Source organism: Bombina bombina, chromosome 4, assembly GCF_027579735.1.
Source record: "Bombina bombina isolate aBomBom1 chromosome 4, aBomBom1.pri, whole genome shotgun sequence".
NCBI lineage: Eukaryota > Metazoa > Chordata > Amphibia > Anura > Bombinatoridae > Bombina > Bombina bombina.
In genome coordinates this window covers 707,862,759-707,883,230 of record NC_069502.1, presented here as the reverse complement: position 1 = coordinate 707,883,230, position 20,472 = coordinate 707,862,759, and positions in this window count along the sequence as shown.

The window sequence follows — 20,472 nt, the reverse complement described above, 5'->3', positions numbered from 1 at the left end:
GCCGTGGGAGATCCTCAGGTGTGCCACGGCAGACTGACAACAGTGTGACATATTTTTTAAACTTTGCTTGTTTTTTACTCCCAGTGCAGGGGTAGTTTGTAGGAGGCATGGCATAACAGCACAATACATACAGTATGTGTGTGTTTGTGTGTATGTGTATATATATATATATATATATATATATATATGCTGTATTAGGCTACAATGTGTGATTTTTTTTAAATTTTGGGATGGTGGTGTGCCACAGGATTTTTTAATGTAAAAAAAGTGTGCCACGGCAAAAAAAAGGTTTAAAAATCACTGGTGTAGACGAAGCGCAGGGTTTCAGCAATGAGACATGGAAAGTTGGATGTATCCAGAAAGTTTGAGACAACTGGAGCTTAGCAGTAAGAGGGTTAGGTAAAGCGATAATCGGGGATGGACCAGTGAACTGTTTACTGAGTTTCCTACATGGAGTATGTAACTTCAAATTTTTTGTAGAAAGCCAAACTAATTGGCCAATCTTGTATTCTGGATGGAGACAATGTCTGAGGTCATTTTTTTATTATTGGTTTGGGCATTATTAATGTTATCTTGAATGATGGTAACATTTTGATTGATGGAGTTAATGAAATCAGAGATCTGAGGAGATGTGGATTCGGCAGCAGGTAGCAGATGTAGATTAGGGTGGTAGCCATAATTGATATAGAATGGACTATAACTGGTTGTGGAGTTAATTTGGTTATTGTAAGCAAATTCAGCAAAAGGGAGGTAGGTAGACCAAGTGTTTTGCTGATGGGAACAGAAACAGCAAAAGAACTGCTCCCACCACTGGTTAGTCCGTTCCGTCTGAGGGTGATAAGCCGTACTGAGTTTTTGATGAATAAGTAAGAATTTACAAAACTGTCTCTAAAACCTGGAAGTGAACTGTGTACCCCTATCGATAGTAATAGAAGTAGGAATACCATGGAGACGACAACCTCCTTGATGAAGAGTTCTGATGTTTTTTGAGCACTTGGTAAAGATTGAACCAGAATGAAGTGAGCCATTTTGGAGAAGGAATCCACAACAACAAAAATGACAGTATTGTTAGAGGATTTTGGAAGATCTACTATAGAATCCATGGAATCATTGGTCCATGGTTTATCTGGTACTGGGATGAGTTGAAGCAAGCCGACAGGACATTGATGAGAACGTTTGGAAGTAGAACAAATGGAGCAAGATGCTATATAGTCTTTTATGTATTTGGTCATGAAAGGCCACCAAAAAGAACGTTGTGTGAGGTCAAGAGTCTTAGGTAGGCCTAAATGTCCAGCTAAAGGAGAATCATAAGTGATCTTTAGAATTTTATTTCAGAACCTGGCAGGAATATATAACTGACTTCCAAACCTGAGAAAACCTTCCTTATCAGTGTGAGGAAGGGTTGAAGGTTTGGTAGTGTCTGATTGTGGATGATTTTTTAAGTCTTGAAGTATGTTTGTTATGAGACCAATGAAACGATCCTTTGGTATAACTGTGGAAGATTCCTAATGATAGGTAGGTCCAGGATCCTTCCTGGATAAGGCATCAGCCTTACCATTTTTTAACATTTTTTGTTAGGTCAGGAAACGGTGGCAAAATTCTTTATAAATCTCCTATAAAAATTGGAAAATCCTAGGAAGTGCTGGACCTTCTTCCTAGAAGTAGGTTGAAGGCCAATTAGTTATAGCAGAGAATTTATTTTCCTCCATTTGGATAACCCAAGAAATACATGTTTGGGGAGTCAAACATACATTTATCTAACTTTGCATATAGATTGTGTTCCCTTAATCTGGACAGGATGATTTTAACATGTGTAATGGATTCCTGTATAGTAGGAGAAAATATAAGAATATCGTCCAAATAGACTACAATAAACACATCAAGGACATCACAAAATATATCGTTAATCAAAGTTTGAAATGTTGCCGGGGCATTACAGAGTCTGAATGGCATAACTATATATTTCAACAGGCCATAAGGGGTCCTGAATGCAGTCAGTCATTCGTCCCCGGCTCTTATCCTCAGAAGGTTGTAGGCACCTCTAAGGTCAAGCTTGGTGAAAATCTTAGCACCACGTAACCTTTCAATGAGTTCCGGATAAGAGGTAGAGGATACCTATTCTTCCTTGTCCGTTTATTCAATTCCCTATAGTCTATAATAGGGAGTTGTCTACCATCCTTATTCTTAACAAAAAATATTCCTGCAGCTGCAGGGGAAGTAGAGGGTTGTATAAAACCCTTTTGGAGATTTTATTCTATGTATTGTTTTAAATGTTCTAATTCAGGTTTAGAAAGGGGGAAATGTGTCCGAAAGGGATTGAGGCTCCAGGGAGCAAGTGTATAGGACAGTCGTATGGTCTATGTGGGGGTAAAGTGTCGGCCTCTTTTTTGTCAAATACATCATGAAACTCCTGGTAATGTTGAGGTAAGGCAGTATTCTGAAGATGCAGGATGTTGGAGGAAGAGTAGCAAGTTGAAGTACAATAAGTAGAGATTAGAGAGAGAGAGAGTGTCCCAATGGAAAGTAAGTTGGTGGAGTTTAAGCCATAAGATCCCAAGAACAATAGGATAGCGAGGTGAAGTAATAATGTCAAAGGCTAAGTGTTCACTGTGGACTAGTATGTGTAGTGACCTGGAGAGCAATAGTTTGTTGGTAACAGTGCCTGAAGATAATTGGCTACCATCAATAACAGTAACAGGCACAGGGTTGCTTTTGAAAGAAAAGGTATTTTATTAACTTTAACAACTGAAAATCAATAAAGTTGCTTCAAGCACCGGTGTTGATTATTGCTTCAGCTGAGATTCTGTGCTCCCCCCAAGATGACTTACCAGATTTCTGTTTGGAAAGGATAGGACATTCTTTCAGTAAATGATTGTTAGCAGCACAATACATACAAAGATTCATAGAATGTCTTCTATTTCTTTCCTGTGAGGTAGCGGACCTTTTAGGAAACTTATTTCCATGGGTTGGTCAGGCTCCTTATTGGTAGGAGTATGTACAGAGGGGATCATTTTTATGACAACAGTAGAGGGAACTTTTTCTCATTTTCTTTCACGGATTCTCCTACCTATAGTGATAGAAAGAGAATAAAGGTATTCAAGAGCTTCTGGTATACCTGTTCTGGAAAGTTCATTCTTAATATCCTCTGATAGGCCAAGACGAAATTGATTCCTTAAAGATACCTCATTCCAGAGGGAATCTCTAGCCCAGATCTTAAATTAAGCAATATAATCCTCAACTGGATTTTTTAGTTTTAAGAAACAAAATTTTGTTTCATCTGACATTTGTCTATAAGGATCATAATATAATGAGGACATGGCCTTAATGAAGGCATGAAGAGAGTTTAAGGTCCTGTGTTTCATAAAAAATGTCAGCCCAAGCACAGGGTTCCCCTCTTAAAAAGGAAATCATGGTAAGAAAGCAAACTCAGAAGGATAGGTCTTGGGTTTTAACTCAAACATGAGTAAACAGGCATTTTTGAAATGTCTGTAGGTAGTACGATCACCAGAAAATTTATCTGGGGTGGGGGGGGAGATTTGAGGTTCAGGGTGGTGATCCATAGAGGTAGACTTTACAGACAAAACTTCTCAAAGACAAGCCTTAACATTCTGATTTTTAACTAGTAAATCACGAAAAGCTTGAGTTAGATTGTCAAAGCGCTGATTTAGATTCTGTAGCTGAGGGGTTAAATCAACCGTATCCATTATATAGGGCTGGTTTATTATTTAATGCCTGGTTAACTTTTTTCAAATTAGGACTAGTTTTCTAGTGATTTCTGTAGTATTTATGTCAGAAGGAGAAGTTACCTGCTAGTGAGAAAGTACTAATTTCCCTTATTGACTTAATATAGCCTACCTGTTAGTTATAACACATACCAGAAATATATATCATAAACTTTAGTAGGCAGTTAAACATGCACACGAAATAAAGAATGGTTTGGCACAGTTAAACATAAATTATTCACAGCAGCGAGGAAATGCAGTATTGGTTATCTGCTATATGTAAATTATTAGTATAGACAAGACAGCATTGCAGCAAAGGGAATATGAGGAGAAGCTACAGACCGAAACGTCAGAGAAAAGCAAGCAGGGAACAAGGTTAACTGCTAACACGCATTACTGTTATGTGCTCAGGAGCAGATGGGAGTAATCTGGAAAACAGCCTGGAAGCGGTCAGTCCGGTAAACCAAAAATGGGCCAGGAGGATTCAGAACACAGCATGTACTGATGAGACCGAAATTCTGCGGGCAGCGTCTGATGACGTCATAAGAAGACAGATTACCCTGTATGAAGTCCGGAATAGGTAGAGAAAGTTGCAAAGGCTTCAAAGGTTGAGAGCTGACTAGAAGCAATATTGTGTTGAAACACTGAGGCTTCTAAAATAAACCAGCAACAATGGTTAGCTGGAAAACAATTATATAGGAATTTCGAGGAAATGGTAAATTGATCCTAAAGGTGGTATGGATTGTTTACAGTAATCACTGATTAAGGTGGACAGATACTGGCAAATAACTTGTGAACAGCACTGAATAGATTTAACAATAGTGTTTAAATCGCATAACAAAAATTCCCTGAGATTTTGTGATCTCACCTTATCGGTGCTGGTTACAAGAAAATTAAATTGATGCCGTACCTAAACACAAGCTAAACACAGAATAAACTTTAAAACATCTAAGAACCAATCAGCAAAGGTTTTACTAACTATTGCTCAATCTAACAAGAAATTGAATTAGGTCTCAAATCGGCTTCTAAAAATAGGAGATCTAATAAAAAAGTAGGATCTCAATGACAGCTGCCTTTTTTCACAGTAAGAGAAAGTCAACCCACTCCTAACTCCATGTGGTTCAGCAGAAAAAGGTGGAGTTCTTGTGGGATAATGACAGGTGCTCCTTGCTTCTGTAAACTAGAGGACTGAATGGATACTTGGTGGCCCTTGAAATCAGGGAGGACACAGACCCCTTCTGGACGTATACTTGGACACATTCCTCAATGGCACTTCCAGACTCCACCATACCATACATAACATCCAGGGCAGCAAGAATCGATGAGAAGATTAACTTAGAGTTAGTGGTATAACCACACTCTCGTTTAGCCACACACCAGTGGTGCTAGTTGCCACCCGAAGTCTCTTGGTTAAAAATTGCAGAAAAGTTTATTTGCTTGAACATTGCTACAGCGCACGACTTCCAAATTAGATTTGACCGGGTCAGGATCTTTCATCAATGGCAATTTAGAGTGAGATTCTAATTACGTGGTAAGAGGTTTACTTGCACATTGTATTTCTCTATGCATTTTTAACTCCCCCATAATGTCTTCCATAGCCTAATGCAAACGAATAAAAAAATTACGTAAGCATGGAAGATAAGGCTTCAACGATATGTGCCATTTTGTGTAAAAAGCCAAACCATTTTAATGTACTTTAATGGCTTTCGCGTGGCCAAGAGATAGAATGTCTTGATCTCTAAAAGTTCCCGAGGGCGATTATCACCAAGGGAGTAACAGATGGCAGGTATATTGGCCACTAACTGAAATCAATGAGTTTCTTACACCTCTCTACTGTAATTTTGTACTCTTCTTTTGCCAACTGCTCCAGGTCTCTCATATTGGAAGGGTTCCTTTTCCCAACTGCTGTTTTGAGATCTCTCCACAGGTGCTCTATGGGATTGAGATCTGGAATCATAGCTGGCCAGTTCAGTACTCTCCAGCGGTTTGTCTTAAACCATTTCTGGGTGCATTTTGACGTGTGCTCTTGGTTATTGTCCTGCTGTGATGAAGACCCACCTTTCTGACACTGGGCCCTACATTGCACCACATAATTCTTTGGTAGTCTTCAGATTTCATAATGCCATGCACACAGTCAAGACATCCAGTGCCTGAAGCAGCAAAGCAACCCCAAAACATCAGTTAACCTCCACCATGTTTGACTGTAGGGACTGTATTATTTTCTTTAAAAGCCTCATTTCTTTTTCTGAAAACAGTAGAATGATGGGCTTTACCAAAAAGCTGTAATTTTGTTTCTTCTGTCCACAGCACATTCTCCCAAAAGGATTTTGGCTTCTTCAGGTAAGTTTTGGAAGACTCCAAACTGACTTTTTTATGTATCTGTGTCAGCAGTGGGGTCTTCCTGGGTCTCCTACCATAGCGTCCCTTTTCATTCAGATGGCAATGTATAGTGCAAGCTGACACATGTGTACCCTGTGCCGGAAGGTCAGCTTCATTTGTCTGGTAGTTGATCGAGAATCTTTATGCACCATTTGAACAATCCTTCGTTGCATTCTTTGATCAATTATTTTCTTTCGTCCACATCCAGGGAGATTAGCTACAGTGCCATGAGCTGTAAACCTCTTGACAATGTTGCACACAGTTGACACAGGAACATTAAAATCTCTGGAGATGGACTTGTATCCTCAGACAATTCTTTGCTGCTAGAGAAAAATGAATACCGCTACAAAATACCTTAGTGTGTGAGAAAGTATGGGTAAAAGCCAGACACGGGCTGCTTGGAGCCCTCAAAAAAGCGGTGGACTAACCGCACAAATCCAAAGTCAAAGAAGCCGCTACCAAGCAAACAGTGAAAAAGTCTTTATTCCAATATTAAAAAAGACACAAAAAGGCACACAGAGACACAACAGAAACGTTGAGTCAATTTTTCACCATTTTTACTGGTTGCTGGTGTGATTTCTATATTGTCAGCACCTGTTAATTGATACAGGTGAGTTTAATTACAAATTACAGAAGCATCACAAACTGCAATTATTTCTTACAATTTTGAGAAGGTGACAATCATTTTGTCCAGTCCATTTTTGGAGTTTTGCATGGAATGTGTCAGATTTGGCTTTTTTTTCTCCACTTTTTTGTGTCATACCAATACAAACAAAAGAAATAAACATGAGAATGCCTAAACATTTGTAATTGCAACAATTTTCAGGGCGAATTGGTGCATTATCGGACATAAATGCAGGGGTGGCAATAATTATGGCCATGACTGTATATGCTAATTTATAAGTTCATATGTGCCATATAGATAACATTGTGCTCACGCACGTGGAGTTACCTAGGAGTCAGCACTTATTGGCTAAAATGCAAGTCTGTCAAAAGAACTGAAATAAGGGGGCAGTCTGCAGAGGCTTAGATACAAGGTAATCACAGAGGTAGAAAGTGTAGACTGTCCCTTTAATACATTTTTACAATAATATTTTAACACAAAATAAAAGTATTCAGATGTAATTTAAATGCTAATGGGCAAATTAATTCCTAACAAAATATAATATTTTTTTCACTTTTTCAAATAGAACATGTAATTTTAATACACTTAAATTAATTTAATTTGTTCTCTTTGTAACATTTGTTGAAAAGCATATGTACGCATGCTCAGCATCAGCAATGTACTACTGAGAGCTAGCTGGTGATTGGTGACTACACACATTTTTTCTTTTGTTATTGGCTCACCAGATCTGTTCTGCTAGCTAGCTCCTCCATTGCTGCTCTGGAGCTGACTTCAACTATGTATTTAATCCATTTCAAGGGGTTAAACAAATAAAGGTCGATTCCATTCTAAACTGCTGATTAGTTTTCAGCGGGTTTTCATCCAAAAAAAAAAGGCAGCTAGCAGAAGAAGTTCTGTATTGGAACTGAAAAGTTCTCTGCCGTTATAATCCATTTTCTCAATACTTTCAAACGAGTTTTCAAGACCATTTTACAGTTATCAAATTTGACACCTAAAGCCTTCTTAATAAAGTCCCAAAATAGCATTTTTCATGTTTTTCAACAATATTTTGCAGGGGAGCAATAGGATTAAGGTCTTTTCTCAAGTCTGTATTTTATTTTATAACATTTTTGCTGTAAAGAAGAGGCATGTTATCTCTGAGAACATAAATTCACAGTGTTGAGAACTGCAGAACCAAGCATCTGTAATAATATCCTCTAGACAGAAAAAAAATGCCCAAAATAATCTTACAGAAACCCTGGTAAAGCATGATATTGTGCATAGATTAAAGGAATAGAAAGGCCAAAAATGACATTTGCATGGGTGCATTTCAGTTTGAAATATAAGCATTTTTGCCATATACATTCAAAAGCACAAATGCTTCTATTACAAGTTATTACTGTTTTTTCTCTGGCATACGCACATATTCTCTGAAGGCCTGTGCACCAGTATTCATACACCACATCTTCTCAGAGTCATCAGTGCCTGTCATGACACAAAATAAGCAGAAGCAATACACACCACTGCAACCTGTCTGAGCAAGCATGGTGTTTGAATATTGGTGCATGGGCCCTCACAGGATATGTGCATATGCTGCAGGAAAAAAGTAATAGAAGAATTTTTAGCTGATAAAAGTGATTTTTTTTTTTCTCTTTTCTTTCTCATTATATATTTTTTTTTTTTACAAAATTATCATAACAAACAAGAAAAAGAAAAAACAATCACGATAACCACCAATATTTACATCATGGATTCTCCAAAAACAGTTTAACATAATCTTAAATATCTGACAATATATAATCTTTAAATATCTGACTAAGATTGTATACATATTCATCATGAAATATTAAATTAACTAATTTTGTGGTTCCTTATTCCCCCCCTAAAAGACCCTATCTACCTATAATTCCCTCTCACCAAACTCCAACTCCCTCCCCTCACTCTTCTCCTCTATTTATCTTTCTAAATATATACATCAATATATAGCTATATGTAAAAGTCCAAAAAAAGGAACTCCTCCTATCCTCTCCTCTCCATTAACCCAAACTACTTTAATTGGATGTTAACAATTTATTCTAGGCGAGTTATAAAAATCCTTCTTTTATAATAAACAAAATCACTCCAATCTTGCTAAAGAGTCACCCCCCTTTGTCTCTAGTCTAGATTCGTAAGCCGCTATTATTGCAGAGTTTATCAATAATTTATTTGCTTCACTAATTGAGGGTATAATTGGCATTGATTCAATTTACTAAAGATTAGCTTTCTAAGGAATTAATTTTACTGTTAGAATAAAATTAGCTTTATTTTCCCATTTATCATAAAATAACCAGAAGGACAGATTCTTTTGTTAGATATACTTTTATTTCTATTATTTGGGAGAAAAGGTAGCCAGCTTTCAGCCAAAATTGTTTCAGCTTCAGGCAATCCCATAACAAGTGTCCAAGGTCCATGTTTTCCTGGGAACATTTAGGACATAGATTATTAACCTCTTTATTCCACTAAGACACTCTCAGTGGGATGAGGTAATCCCTATGTAGTAATCTAAACTAGTTTCTGTTAAGGCTTTTCAAGATTAGTCTATCCAAATCATGAATATCTACCAGTTTTACCCAGTGACTCCTCAGCTCTAATAGCAATCTTTTCGCCTCTATTGCCCTGAGGATTTTATAAATTGACGAGAGTGACCATTTTTCGCAGTTAATAGCATCCATTAATGGATGATCTAGGCATATTTGAGGAAAAATCTTTATCAATCTTTGGATATAGTTCTTTAGTTGTAGAAAATAGAACTTATGTTTTGTTTGGACTTTCAAAAACTTCACCAAAAGTATAGAGTTTCTTGGAATCCCTGTCACAAAGATCTTCAATAATCAGAGATTTGGTATGTGACCATTTACTGAATATATTAACTGTGTTTCCTAATGGGAAATGTCCATTGCCCTGTACTGGCAACCATTTAGAGATCTTTGATACAGTTCCCAATAACCTCATCAATTTCCTCATACCCACAGAAATATCTTCTATAAGGATGGATGGAGATAGTTCTTCCTAATTTATTGTTTGAGGCATGTACCACAAAATTAAAGAGTGTGGGGGAACAAATCTGCTCCTCCAAGTACTTATTTGCATACTTAAAAGACAGCCAGTCAATTGGAAAACAATGAATGGTTGCATAGTTTATAACAATTCCAAATTAGGTAAGGCCAAACCCCCCTTTTGGAATATAGTTGATAGTTCTTCTTTTCTCCCCCTCCAAAGAAAGTATCTCAAAGATATATTAAACCACCAATGATCAATTTCTTAATTAATAGGGGAAGCATCCTAAGGGGCCAATTTATCAAAGCTTCAACTGATAATGTGCTGGAAGTTTGCGTCAAATTAGACACAAAGTTGATCTGCGTAGTTAACAAAGCATCAAGATCGTCAAATTATGAAATGTGTGACGTAATATACGCTCCCGCAATATCAATCCGACGCAGATCTACTGCTTGTGTTATTCGAGTGGAATACTGATCATCCGCTGTCACATTCGACTCCATTTGACAGTCTTGCCAATTTATCAAAACATTCAACAGGTACGCTCACGTCTGTTCCGACGCAGCGTTCCTATTGTTCAAACCGCCACCCTTAAGGGCCGCGAATGCCATAGAAATCAATGGGAGTCTGACAAACACAGAAAGGTTATGTTTTGATGCTGCAAGACAATGAAGCATATTAGATAATAAAATTATTGCTCCAAATTTGGTGCAAAGTATTGCTTCAAATTTGGTTGCACTAATAGATATAGGGATACAAATAAAATAAATACATTACTACTTATGGATTATGTTACATCTTTGTCTTTCATTACAAAGCAAGGGGACAATATTATTGCTCCAAATTTAGTGCAAAGTATTGCTTCAAATATGGTGCACTAGTAGATATAGGGATAAAAATGAAATAAATACATTACATAATATAGCTAACTTCCTTTTTTTTTGTGATAAATCTATTTCATTTCGCACAACTTCTTATTGGTAAATGCATTATCATGTGATTAATTAAATCAGCCAATCTGATTGAAATATACATTTTCTACTATCACTAACTAATCAAATTGATCTATACTTGAGTCATTGATCACTCATCAGAACTTGTAAGTGCCATTTGTTACATTATGTATTATACTTTGAAAGTATGTATATGTGAAATTAGTATTAAAGATAAACATTGATGATGACATTAGGCCATACAGTGTAATATTTCTGAAAATGATTTTAATAATCGAATTATGTTTGATTCATTATAATCTTAAAATCGAATGATGTTTGATTCATTATAATCTTAAAATCGAATGATGTTTGATTCATTATAATCTTAAACTGATAGCTCAAATGCATAGTTTACCTAACATTAAACTGTCATGAATCAGATTTTTAATCAGAAATTAAAATCAACCCTTTACTGTCATGCTATTTTCAGTGTTTTCTTCCTTCTCTTGAATTTCATTTTTATTAAGAAATGTCATCTTATATGCCAGCCCATTTTTTAACACCTGTGTAGGGGTGGTGTTTAATACTAGACTGCAATCAGGAAGGGTTACACAGGTGCAGAGAGAAAACCGTCCCCACTCTTAAAATATCCATTGATTGCAAATAAATACATGTGATACCCTGATTACATGTTATATTCACAATTATTGTTGCTCAGAATAATTATATATTTACACTATATACATATAGTGGTATAAATAAACACAGAGATATGAAAGACAACATTGTTTAGAATAAAAAAAGGAATTTAGGGACATGTAAATATGTTTGCAAAAGATTTCTGACATAACACATATATATTTATATATATATATACAATCGTATGCAAAAGTTTAGGCACCCCTGACAATTCCCATGATTTTCATTCATAAATAATTGGGTGTTTGGATCAACAATTTCATTTTGATCTGTCAAATAACTGAATGACACAGTAATATTTCAGTAGTGAAATGAGGTTTATTGGCTTAATGTGCAATATGCATCAAAACGAAATTAGACAGGTGCATACATTTGGGCACCCCAACAGAAATATTGCATCAATATTGAGTAGAGCCTCCTTTAGCAGAAATAACAGCCTCTAGACGCTTCCTATAGCCTGTAATGAGTGTCTGGATTCTGGATGAAGGTATTTTGGATCATTCCTCCTTGCAAAACATCTCCAGTTCAGTTAGGTTTGATGGTTGCCAAGCATGGACAGCCTGCTTCAAATCACCCCACAGATTTTCAATGATATTCAGGTCTGGGGACTAGGATGACCATTCCAGAATATTGTACTTGTTCCTCTGCATAAATGCCAGAGTAGATTTTGAGCAGTGTTTTGGGTCGTTGTCTTGTTGAAATATCCAGCCCCAGCATAACTTAAACTTTGTGACTGATTCCTTAACATTATTCTCAAGTATCTGCTGATATTGAGTGGAATCCATGCAACCCTCAACTTTAACAATATTCCCAATACCAGCACTGGACACACAGCCCCACAGCATAATGGACCATCCACCAAATTTTACTGTGGGTAGCAAGTGTTTATCTTGGAACGCTATGTTCTTTTGCCACCATGCATAACGCCCCTCGTTATGACCAAATAACTCAATCTTTGTTTCATCAGTCCACAGCACCTTCTTCCAAATTGAAGCTGGCTTGTCCAAATGTGTGTTTGCATACCTCAAGCGACTCTGTTTGTGGCGTGTGTGCAGAAAAGGCTTCTTCCGCATCACTCTCCCATACAGCTTCTCCTTGTGCAAAGTGCGCTGAATTGTTGAACAATGCACTGTAACACCATCTGCAGCAAGATGATGTTGTAGGTCTTTGGAGGTGATCTGTGGGCTGTTTTTGACCATTCTCACCATCCTTTACCTTTGCCTCTCCGATATTTTACTTTGCCTTCTGGCGTTTACAAGAATTGTGCCTGTGGTCTTCCATTTCCTCACTTTGTTCCTCACAGTGGACACTGACAGCTTAAATCTCTATGGCCTAGATTTGGAGTTTGGCGGTAAAAGGGCTGTTAACGCTCCGCGGGCTTTTTTCTGGCCGCACCATAAATTTAACTCTGGTATCGAGAGTTCAAACAAATGCTGCGTTAGGCTCCAAAAAAGGAGCGTAGAGCATTTTTACCGCAAATGCAACTCTCGATACCAGAGTTGCTTACGGACGCGGCCAGCCTCAAAAACGTGCTTGTGCACGATTCTCCCATAGGAAACAATGGGGCTGTTTGAGCTGAAAAAAAAACCTAACACCTGCAAAAAAGCAGCGTTCAGCTCCTAACGCAGCCCCATTGTTTCCTATGGGGAAACACTTCCTACGTCTGCACCTAACACTCTAACATGTACCCCGAGTCTAAACACCCCTAACCTTACACTTATTAACCCCTAATCTGCCGCCCCCGCTATCGCTGACCCCTGCATATTTTTTTTAACCCCTAATCTGCCGCTCCGTAAACCGCCGCAACCTACGTTATCCCTATGTACCCCTAATCTGCTGCCCTAACATCGCCGACCCCTATATTATATTTATTAACCCCTAATCTGCCCCCCTCAACGTCGCCGACACCTGCCTACACTTATTAACCCCTAATCTGCCGAGCGGACCTGAGCGCTACTATAATAAAGTTATTAACCCCTAATCCGCCTCACTAACCCTATCATAAATAGCATTAACCCCTAATCTGCCCTCCCTAACATCGCCGACACCTACCTTCAATTATTAACCCCTAATCTGCCGAGCGGAGCTCACCGCTATTCTAATAAATGTATTAACCCCTAAAGCTAAGTCTAACCCTAACACTAACACCCCCCTAACTTAAATATAATTTACATCTAACGAAATAAATTAACTCTTATTAAATAAATGATTCCTATTTAAAGCTAAATACTTACCTGTAAAATAAATCCTAATATAGCTACAATATAAATTATAATTATATTATAGCTATTTTAGGATTAATATTTATTTTACAGGCAACTTTGTAATTATTTTAACCAGGTACAATAGCTATTAAATAGTTAAGAACTATTTAATAGTTACCTAGTTAAAATAATAACAAATTTACCTGTAAAATAAATCCTAACCTAAGATATAATTAAACCTAACACTACCCTATCAATAAATTAATTAAATAACTACCTAGCAATTACCTACAATTAACCTAACACTACACTATCAATAAATTAATTAAACACAATTCCTACAAATAAATACAATTAAAATAACTAGCTAAAGTACAAAAAATAAAAAGAAGAACTAAGTTACAAAAAATAAAAAAATATTTTACAAACATAAGAAAAATATTACAACAATTTTTAAACTAATTACACCTACTCTAAGCCCCCCTAATAAAATAACAAAGCCCCCAAAATAAAAAAAGTCCCTACCCTATTCTAAATTAAAAAAGTTACAAGCTCTTTTACCTTACCAGCCTGAACAGGGGCCCTTGCGGGGCATGCCCCCAAGAATGTTCAGCTCTTTTGCCTGTAAAAGATTAAATACAATACCCCCCCCCCCCCAACATTACAACCCACCACCCACATACCCCTAATCTAACCCAAACCCCCCTTAAATAAACCTAACACTAAGCCCCTGAAGATCTTCCTACCTTGTCTTCACCTCACCGGGGTTCACCGATCCGTCCTGGCTCCAACATCTTCATCCAACCCAAGCGGGGGTTGGCGATCCATCATCCGGTGCTGAAGAGGTCCAGAAGAGGGCTCCCAAGTGCTTCCTCCTATCCGGCAAGAAGAGGAATCCGGACCGGCAAACATCTTCTCCAAGCGGCATCTTCGATCTTCTTCCATCCGGTGCGGAGCGGGTCCATCTTGAAGCAGGCGACGCAGATCCATCCTCTTCTTCCGTTGTCTCCCGACTAATGACGGTTCCTTTAAGGGAACGTCATCCAAGATGGCGTCCCTCGAATTCCGATTGGCTGATAGGATTCTATCAGCCAATCGGAATTAAGGTAGGGAATTTTCTGATTGGCTGATGGAATCAGCCAATCAGAATCAAGTTCAATCCGATTGGCTGATCCAATCAAGGGTTTCAAGGGTACTAACACCTGGACTGTGGCATGCTGGAGGGGGATCCATGGCAAAACTCCCATGGAAAATTACATAGTTTATGCAGAGTCTGCTTTTAACCCATAAAGGGCCTAAATCAACTAACATTCCCAAATGTTTGCAATAACGTGCTTTAAAACATCAGTTTATGATGTCGTATCTAACAGGTAGTGTAAGCGTTACGGCCCGCATCACAGTGACAGAGCAAACTCAAGTGTTACACACCACAATCAACCACAAACAGTCCACTTGCACAACCACGAGATAGATTTGATAGATAGATAGATACATAGATTACATAGCTCAATCGATGCAATATACATATGATCGATACACTGTACATAGCTCAATAGATGCAATATACATTCGATAGATACGAATTACATCGATCAATAGATGCAATATACATTTGATAGATACGAATGTTATCGAATCAAAGATGCAATATACATTTTATAGATACGAATGACATCACCCAAAATATGTAATATACATTTTATAGATACGAATTACATCGATCAATAGATGCAATCTACATTTGATCGATACGTTTGATAGTTTGATCGATTTGATATATAAATAAATCGATTTGAAATATATATAATTTCCCTGACAGAGTATAACAATAAAACATGTGGTCTGTTACCCGTGGTGTGTTAAGTAGTAATATTCTTAACATTTTACTACAACCTGTTACTCCCCCTATCAGATGAGGTCTATATGGCCTTCATTTTTGGAACCGGGAGATGGAAGAAGATGATTGTTCTGTCCTCCTACTTCAAATTTGTCAGAAACACAAGTGGCTGTCTCAAAACATCCCGGACAGAAGATAGATCGATAGATAGGATAGATAGATATACATATATTGATAGATAGAATCGATAGAAGAGAAATAGATAAATTTGTTAGATATATAATTACCCTGATGAAGTCTAATAATTAAACATGCAGTCTTGGACCCAACTAGGTTGTGTTAAGTAGTACTATTCTTCGCACTTTCAGCCCTTTAACTCCCCTATTGTGGAGGTCTATATGGCGGTTATGATTACCCTGACAAAGTATATACAACAAGACACGCGGTCTGGGAATTTTGTTGTGGTTAAGTAAAACTTTTCTTATCACTTGAATCCCTCTTACCCCCCCCTTTTGTTGGAGCTCTATATGGCCTGCATGATTAGCCTGACAAAGTATAATAAGAAAACATCTGGTCTTGGACCCATGGTAATTAGGTTGTGTTTAAGTAGTACTATTCTTATAACTGTAATCCCTGTTACTCCCCCTATCAAGGGAGGTCTATATGGCCTGCATGATTACCCTGACAAAGTATAACATCAAGACACACGGTGTTGGGACCCATGATAACTAGCTTGTGTTAATTAGTACTTTTCTTAGCACTTTAATCCCTGTTACCCCCCCTATCGGGGGTGGTCTATATGGCCTGCCTGATTACCCTGAAAAAATATAATAATAAGACATGCGGTCTGGTACCCATTTTAACTAGGTTGTGTTTTAAGTACTACCATTCTTAGCACTTTAATCTCTGTAACTCCCCCTATTTGGTGAGGTCTATACGGCCTGGATGATTACCCATACAAAATATAATAATAAGACATCTGCTCTTGGTCTGCGACCCATGGTAACTATGTTGTGTTAATTAGTAATGTCCTTAGCATTTTAATAGCTGTTACTCATACTCACCCTATCGGTGAAGGTCTATATGGCCTTCATGATTACCCTTACAAAATATAATAACCAAACATATGCTCTGGGACCCATAGTAAGTAGGTTGTGTTAAGTAGTACTGTTCTTTGCAGTTTAATACCTGTTACAACACCAAATGGTGGCAGGTCTATCTGGCCTTCATGATTAGCTGCACCCAAACCCCAAAAAAAGCCGAGTGGTCTTAGACTAACACCCATGGCTAACTCGGTTGTTTCAATTAGTACTATTCTTAGCACTTTCATCCCTGTTACGGGTGGTCTACATGGCCATCATGATTAGCCGAACAAAATACTACAATCCAACCTTTGCTCAGTCTTCATAGGCCCTTCATTGGCTGTATTTTGATAGTACAGTTCTTATTATTTTAATAGCTGATACAACACCGAATGGTGGCAGCTCTATATGGCCTGCATGATTAGCCGCACCCAAAACAAAAATAAATCCAAGCGGTCTTGGATTAACACCCATGGCTAACTCGGTTGTTTCAAGTAGTACTATTCTTAGCACTTTCATCTCATCCCTGTTACTTCCAGGACTCTCGGTGGTGGTCTACATGGCCATCATGATTAGCCTAACCAAATACTACAATCCAACCTTGGCTCAGTCTTCATAAGTCTCTTCATTGGTTGTATTTTTGTAGTTCTGTTCTTATTAGTTAAATAGCTGATACAACACCGAATGGTGGCAGCTCTATATGGCCTGCATGATTAGCCGCACCCAAAACAAAAATAAAGCCAAGCGGTCTTGGATTAACACCCATGGCTAACTCGGTTGTTTCAAGTAGTACTATTCTTAGCACTTTCATCTCATCCCTTTTACTTTCAGGACTCTCGGTGGTGGTCTACATGGCCATCATGATTAGCCTAACCAAATACTACAATCCAACCTTGGCTCAGTCTTCATAAGTCCCTTCATTGGTTGTATTTTTGTAGTTCTGTTCTTATAAGTTAAATAGCTGATACAACACCGAATGGTGGCAGCTCTATATGGCCTGCATGATTAGCCTCACCCAAAACAAAAATAAAGCCAAGCGGTCTTGGATTAACACCCATGGCTAACTCGGTTGTTTCTAGTAGTACTATTCTTAGCACTTTCATCTCATCCCTTTTACTTCCAGGTAGGTAGGGCAGCAATTTAACACAGTATGCTGTGTAAGTGACAAAAACACAGGCCTGATAGAAAATTAAGTTAGATTACACTAACAAAATATTTTAAAATTTTAGATTTTAATATTAAAATAATGTTAAGAAGTGCAATGCACATATGAGTGGTCGCACTGGCTGGCTGCTACGTAGGGCAGCAATTAACAACAGTATGCTGTGTAAGTCAGATAGACAGTTAGACACAGGCCTGATAGAAAATAAAAATAGATTACACTAGCATAATGATTTAAATACTTTTTTTTGGCAATTTAAAGAAAAAGGTTAAGCACATACATATGAGTCGTGGCTGATAGCCTTGGAAGACCCTTACAAAATATAATAACCAAACATATGCTCTGGGACCCATAGTAAGTAGGTTGGGTTAAGTAGTACTGTTCTTTGCAGTTTAATACCTGTTACAACACCAAATGGTGGCAGGTCTATCTGGCCTTCATGATTAGCTGCACCCAAACCCCAAAAAAAGCCGAGTGGTCTTAGACTAACACCCATGGCTAACTCGGGTTGTTTCAATTAGTACTATTCTTAGCACTTTCATCCCTGTTACGGGTGGTCTACATGGCCATCATGATTAGCCGAACAAAATACTACAATCCAACCTTTGCTCAGTCTTCATAGGCCCCTTCATTGGCTGTATTTTGATAGTACAGTTCTTATTATTTTAATAGCTGATACAACACCGAATGGTGGCAGCTCTATATGGCCTGCATGATTAGCCGCACCCAAAACAAAAATAAATCCAAAGCGGTCTTGGATTAACACCCATGGCTAACTCGGTTGTTTCAAGTAGTACTATTCTTAGCACTTTCCATCTCATCCCTGTTACTTCCAGGACTCTCGGTGGTGGTCTACATGGCCATCATGATTAGCCTAACCAAATACTACAATCCAACCTTGGCTCAGTCTTCATAAGTCCCTTCATTGGTTGTATTTTTGTAGTTCTGTTCTTATTAGTTAAATAGCTGATACAACACCGAATGGTGGCAGCTCTATATGGCCTGCATGATTAGCCGCACCCAAAACAAAAATAAAGCCAAGCGGTCTTGGATTAACACCCATGGCTAACTCGGTTGTTTCAAGTAGTACTATTCTTAGCACTTTCATCTCATCCCTTTTACTTTCAGGACTCTCGGTGGTGGTCTACATGGCCATCATGATTAGCCTAACCAAATACTACAATCCAACCTTGGCTCAGTCTTCATAAGTCCCTTCATTGGTTGTATTTTTGTAGTTCTGTTCTTATTAGTTAAATAGCTGATACAACACCGAATGGTGGCAGCTCTATATGGCCTGCATGATTAGCCTCACCCAAAACAAAAATAAAGCCAAGCGGTCTTGGATTAACACCCATGGCTAACTCGGTTGTTTCTAGTAGTACTATTCTTAGCACTTTCATCTCATCCCTTTTACTTCCAGGTAGGTAGGGCAGCAATTTAACACAGTATGCTGTGTAAGTGACAAAAACACAGGCCTGATAGAAAATTAAGTTAGATTACACTAACAAAATATTTTAAAATTTTTGATTTTAATATTAAAATAATGTTAAGAAGTGCAATGCACATATGAGTGGTCGCACTGGCTGGCTGCTACGTAGGGCAGCAATTAACAACAGTATGCTGTGTAAGTCAGATAGACAGTTAGACACAGGCCTGATAGAAAATAAAAATAGATTACACTAGCATAATGATTTAAATACTTTTTTTTGGCAATTTAAAGAAAAAGGTTAAGCACATACATATGAGTCGTGGCTGATAGCCTTGGAAGGGCAGCTATTAAAAACAGTAGGATCTGTAAGTCAGATAAACACACACGCCTGATAGAAAATACTATTAGATTACACTAGAAAAATGATTTAAATTATTTTTATGGGGGGGAAATTAAAAAAAGGTTAAACACATATGAGTCGTGGCTCATAGACTAGGGAGGGCAGCAAGTAAACACAGTAGGCTCTGTATGTCAGCAAAACACACAGGCCTGATAGGAAATTATATAAGATTACACTATCAAAAAAATTTAAACTTTTTTTTTTATAGTTAAATTAAGGTGAAGACGATATGAGTGGTGGCTGCCTGGCACAGACCAATTAACCAAAAGACTGAAAAAAAATTAGGTATATTAATGCTGTTGAGCCTGACAGACACAGGCCTGATAGAAAATGTAATTAGATTACACTAGCAAAATATTTTTTTTATTTTTTTTTAAATTTAAAATAATGTTATAAACGGATATTAACACTGGTGGCTGGCACAGAGCAATGAACCAGAGTATATGCTGTGTGACACAGGCCTGATAGAAAATGAAAAAAAATTACACTAGCAAAATAATTAAAACATTTTGTTAGTTAAATTTAAACTAATATTGTTAGGGAGATATCAGTGGTGGCAGTAATCACAGCATATGCTGTGAGCCTTAAACACACAGGCTGAAAGCCAGGCAATTGCTAATAAAAAAAAAATAGAAAAAAAAAAAAAACGGCACGAAATATAGCCCTAAAAAGGGCTTTTTGGGGTGCTGTCCTTGCAGCAGAGATGAGTGGAGTCCTTCTGGACTGTAGTGGACACTAAATACACTAGCCTAGCTATGTTTTTCCTATTAATGTCAGGAGCAAAAACACAACACGCCCTCTCATTAAGAAAGCAAGGTCGTTATGAGTCTAAAATGGCGGATTACGAGTAGCTGGGAGGGTCTGTGAGGGAGTGTCTGATGTTGATTGGCTCTAATGTGTCAGACAGCTGTGACATACAGGGTCAAAGTTTCCTCAATGATGACACATAGGGGCGGATCGAACATCGCCATGTGTTCGCCCGC